This window comes from Chiloscyllium plagiosum, chromosome 15, assembly GCF_004010195.1.
Source record: "Chiloscyllium plagiosum isolate BGI_BamShark_2017 chromosome 15, ASM401019v2, whole genome shotgun sequence".
NCBI classification, from domain to species: domain Eukaryota; kingdom Metazoa; phylum Chordata; class Chondrichthyes; order Orectolobiformes; family Hemiscylliidae; genus Chiloscyllium; species Chiloscyllium plagiosum.
This window is the reverse complement of record NC_057724.1, coordinates 60,247,644-60,252,543: the sequence shown is the minus strand read 5'-3', so window position 1 is coordinate 60,252,543 and position 4,900 is coordinate 60,247,644. Positions and strand designations below refer to the sequence as shown.

Genomic DNA, 4,900 nt, shown 5'->3' with positions numbered 1-4,900 from the left:
TTCCGCCTCAGAACATTTCAACCCCAGGGCATCAATGTGGACTTCAACAGTTTCCTCATTTCCCCTTCCCCATCTCACCCTAGTTCCAAACTTCCAGCTCAGCACTGTCCCCATGACTTGTCCGGACTTGTCCTACCTGCCTATCTCCTTTTCCACCTATCCACTCCATTCTCTCCTCCCTGACCTATCACCTTCATCCCCTCCCCCACTCACCTATTGTACTCTATGCTACTTTCTCCCCACCCCCACCCTCCTCTAGCTTATCTCTCCACACTTCAGGCTCTCTGCCTTTATTCCTGATTTTCCTCCCCAGGCAAAAGCCAAAGGGCTGTAGATGCTGGAAACCAGATTCTGGATTAGTGGTGCTGGAAGAGCACAGCAGTTCAGGCAGCATCCGAGGAGCAGCCTGAAACGTCGATTTCACTGCTCCTTGGATGCTGCCTGAACTGCTGTGCTCTTCCAGCACCACTAATCCAGAATCTGGTTTCCAGCATCTACAGTCGTTGTTTTTACCTAGGTGATGTCCTAGACTCAGTCATGATTAGCTGCTTCACCAATGAGCTTCTTTCATCATAAGGTTGCTGGGGAGGGGGAATGTTCTCTGATGATTGCAGTTCTCTATGGGATGCTGGCAGATTTGAGTTCCTCCAGTACTTGCTGTTTTTTTATTGTAGTTGGTATACAGTGGTACTTTGATATGATTTAATGCCACTTTTAGTAGGTTTAAAACAAAATGCTGTTATTCTTGTAAAGCTTGATTTTTCTTTCAGTTAAGCCTCCACTAACAATGAAGTAACTTTCAAGTCATGAGGGTTTTGTGCTAGACGTTTGAAGTGATTTCTGAATAATCCCATGTATTCAAGCTTGAAGTGAATGGATGTCAATGAAAAGAAACCATAATCTATTTTAGATTGATTTAACTCACCTATTTCAGTGAAAGGCTCCCTAATTACAATGATATCAACTATCAAAATGAGGGGAAAACTTCCCTCTTACATTGATGTGCTGTAATTCTATGTTCAAAGTTACTGTTTGCTGTGTGCAGCAATTCTTTGCTGCAGTTTAACACTTAAAATTTATTTCCAGATTAGCTGGAGATCTCTTCTGATCTTAATTCACATTAAAGAAACAGGGAAAAATAACCATCTGTGTTCTTGTATAGACAGACTCACGATGTTTCAATAATACATCTGAAGTAAATTTATTCAATTTGCCAAACTAAATAGGTGAAATTTAGTTAGGTAAAAACAATGACTGCAGATGCTGGAAACCAGAGTCTAGGTTAGAATGGTGCTGGAAAAGCACAGCAGTTCAGGCAGCATCCGAGGAGCAGTAAAATCGACGTTTGGGGCAAAAGCCCTTTGGTTTCTGAAGAGTGTGACTGCTCTTCATAACCCCCGAAGGATATGAGTGTACCTTAAATTTTAGGGAGTATTAGCCCCTTTACCTGAAGCATGGCACAAACACTATGTACATAATGCTGTCATAGAAAACCATTTTGGCAACTTTTAAAATTCATTCATGGGATGTGGGCATCACTGACTGGGCCAGCATTTAAAATTGCCCTTGAGAAGGTGGAGGTGAGCTACCTTCTTGAATTGCTATAATCTACCTGATATAGGTAAACCCATATGCTGGGCTTTTGGGAGGGTGTTCCAAAGTTTTGACCCCACGAGGCTGAAGGAATGGCAATATAATTCCAAGTCAGGATGGTGAATGGCTTAGAGGGACCTTGCAGGTGGTGATGTTCCCAAGTATCTGCTGCCCTTGTCCTTCTAGATGGTAGAGATTGCAAATTTTGAAAGTACTGTCTAAGAAGCCTGGGTAAATGGTTGCAGTGCATCTTGTAGATGGTACACATTGCTACCACTGTGCATTTGTGCTGGTGGCAGTGAATGTTGATGCTGTTGGGTGAGTGCCAATTAAGTAGACTGCTGTGTCCTGGGTAGTGTTGAATTTCATGTGTGTTGCTGGAGTTGTACTTATCCAGGCAAGTGGAGGCTATCCCATCAGGTTCCAGACTTGTGCTTTGTAGATCTTGGACAGGCTTTGCAGAATCAGGAGGTGAGTTACTTGCTGCAGTATTCCTAGTGTCTGACCTGCTTTTTTTAGTCACAGTGTTTATATGACTGATCCAGGTCAGATGTTGACAGTGTACAATTCAATAATGGTGATGTCATTGAATTTTAAGGTGGGGAGCATGCTTGAATTTTCTCTTGTTGGATATGGTCACTGCCTGGTGTTTGTGTGGCATAAATGTTACATGGCACTTATCAGCCCAAGCCCAAACATTGTCAAGGTCTTGCTGAATTTGGATATAGACTGTTCAGAATCTGAGGAGTCGTGAATGGTGCTGAAGAGCACCGAGTCTAATTTTTCTACCAGCTACATAATCTTTCAAGATCTATGCGGGGCATTGACTTCCAGAACCAGAAGTCAAATTCTATAATTGTCGTGACGATGGTGATTGCCACATGTAGAACATTAGAGCAGCTGCGCACATGTGCAGCTTAGTGGGAATGTTGGTCCTGAACATTGCGCAATCATTATCAACTGTCCACGCCTCTGATCTTATAATGGAGAGGATCTCTTTAATGAAGCATCTGACAATGGCTGGGCCAGTGACACTACACCGGGGAATCCCTGAGGAGATGTCCTGGAGCTGAGATGATTGCATTGAATTATTGTCACATGTAGTGAGGCACAATCTTTGTCTTTGGCTTTGTCTTCCCCACCCATAGCCATCTTCCTTTGTGCGAGGTATGACTCCTACCTGATTCCCATTGACTTTAGTTTTGCTAGGACTTCTTGATGACATCATGGGTGCCCTTGGCCCAGTGTGCCAAGGGCAGCCACTCTCACTCATTTGAATATTTTCCAGTCTTCAGGCTTAGTCAGTCCCAAACAACTAAATGTTAAATGAGTATATAATGCTGATCAATAACATGCATTGTAAGTGGATGTTCTAAGTGTTTAACTGTACGCGGTGCATGTTAACTGTGCAAAACCAGGCTTTTACTTTTCTTAATAACATAAAGAAAACATAAAGAAATTAGATCCAACTGGAAAAACTTGAGAGCTGTAAAAATATGTTAGATGTGCATGTGTCTCCAGAGTTATAGATTGCAACCCCCTGGGTTGTAGGGATGTGTTGTTCATGCGTAGAAGCACCACTATCCTTCACCACTTGGTTTTATAGAGTAGAACAACAACTTAATGTTAAATTTAATTGCTGTAATGGATTCAGTCGTGAAGACATAGCAATGCTTCTTTGACTTGTTCCATGTTTTATCTGCAACTGTGTAGAATTGAATAATGGTATCAAAAAATGTTTTAATCATAGTTTTGCAATTTAGTTGACTAATATTGCTTTAAAGTCATCTTGCTCATTGGAATAGTCTTCATCTCAGACTACATTATCTGTTGGAGGAAAACCTATATTTGCCTTATCAAATGAACATCATATTTAAAGAAGACTAGAGTCACTCTCCTCACTTCATGGCCTCGAACAAAGAAAGAACAAAGAAAATTACAGCACAGGAACAGGCCCTTCGGCCCTCCCAGCCTGCGTTGATCGAGATCCTCTATCTAAACCTGCTGTCTATTTTATAAGGATCTGTATCCCTTTGCTCCCTGCCGATTCAAGTGTCTGTCTAGATCCATCTTAAATGACACTATCGTTCCGCCTTTTCCCTCTCACTTGAACTCGTGACCCCTAGTAATTGAGTTCCGCACTCCGGGAAAAAGCTTCTTGCTCTCCACCCTGTCATGATTTTGTTGACCTCAATCAGGTCCCCTCGAACCTCTGTCTTTCTAATGAAAATAATCCTAATCTATTCAGCCTCTCTTCATAGCTAGTGTCCTCCATACCAAGCAATATCCTGGTGAACCTCCTATGCACACTCTCCAAAGTATTCACATCCTTTCGGTAATGTGGTGACCAGAACTGTGTGCAGTATTCCAAATGTGGTTGAACCAAAGTCCTATACAACTGTAACATGACCTGCCACCTCTTGTCCTCAATATCCCTTCCAATGAAGGTAAGCATGCTGTATGCCTTCTTGACCACTTTACTGACCTGCATTGCCAACTTCAGGGAACAATGGATCTGAATGCCCAGATCTCTCTACATCAATTTTCCTCAGGACTTCTCCGTTTACTGTATATTTTGTTCTCGAATTGGATTTTCCAAAATGCATCACTCACATTTGCCTGGATTGAACTCCATCTGCCATTTCTCTGTCCATCTCTCCAAACTATCTATATTCTGCTGTACTCTCTGACAGTCCCCTTCACTACCCGTTACTCCACCAATATTAGTGTCATCTGCACAGTTGCTAATCAGGCAACCGATACCTTCCTCCAAATCCTTTAAATATATCACAAATAAAAGTGGTCCCAGCACGGATCCCTATGGAACATCATTGATCACAGACCTCCATTTTGAGAAATTCCCTTCCATTACAACTCTCTGTTTCCTGTTGCCCAGCCAGTTCTTTATTCATCTAGCTAGAACACCCTGGACCCCTAGAACACCCTGGACTTCACCTTCAACATCAACCTACCATGGGGAACCTTATCAAATGCCTTACTAAAGTCCATGTATATGACATCTACAGCTCTTCCTTCATCAATTCCTCAAAGAATTCGATTAGGGTTACATAGAACATAGAACATAGAAGAATACAGCGCAGTACAGGCCCTTGGGCCCTCGATGTTGCGCCGATCCAAGCCCACCTAAACTACACTAACCCACTATCCTCCATATACCTATCCAATGCCCTCTTAAATGCCCATAAAGAGGGAGAGTCCACCACTGTTACTGGCAGGGCATTCCATGAACTAACGACTCACTGAGTGAAGAACCTACCCCTAACACCAGTCCTATATCTACCCCCCC

At 42.6% G+C, this 4,900-nt stretch overlaps 1 protein-coding gene across 1 annotated transcript in view; it reads left to right on the top strand.

Moving 5' to 3' along the window:
• Positions 1–4,900, top strand: part of slc16a2 (solute carrier family 16 member 2) — an 89,462-nt gene that overhangs the window by 6,247 nt on the left and 78,315 nt on the right. The window lies entirely within an intron of this gene.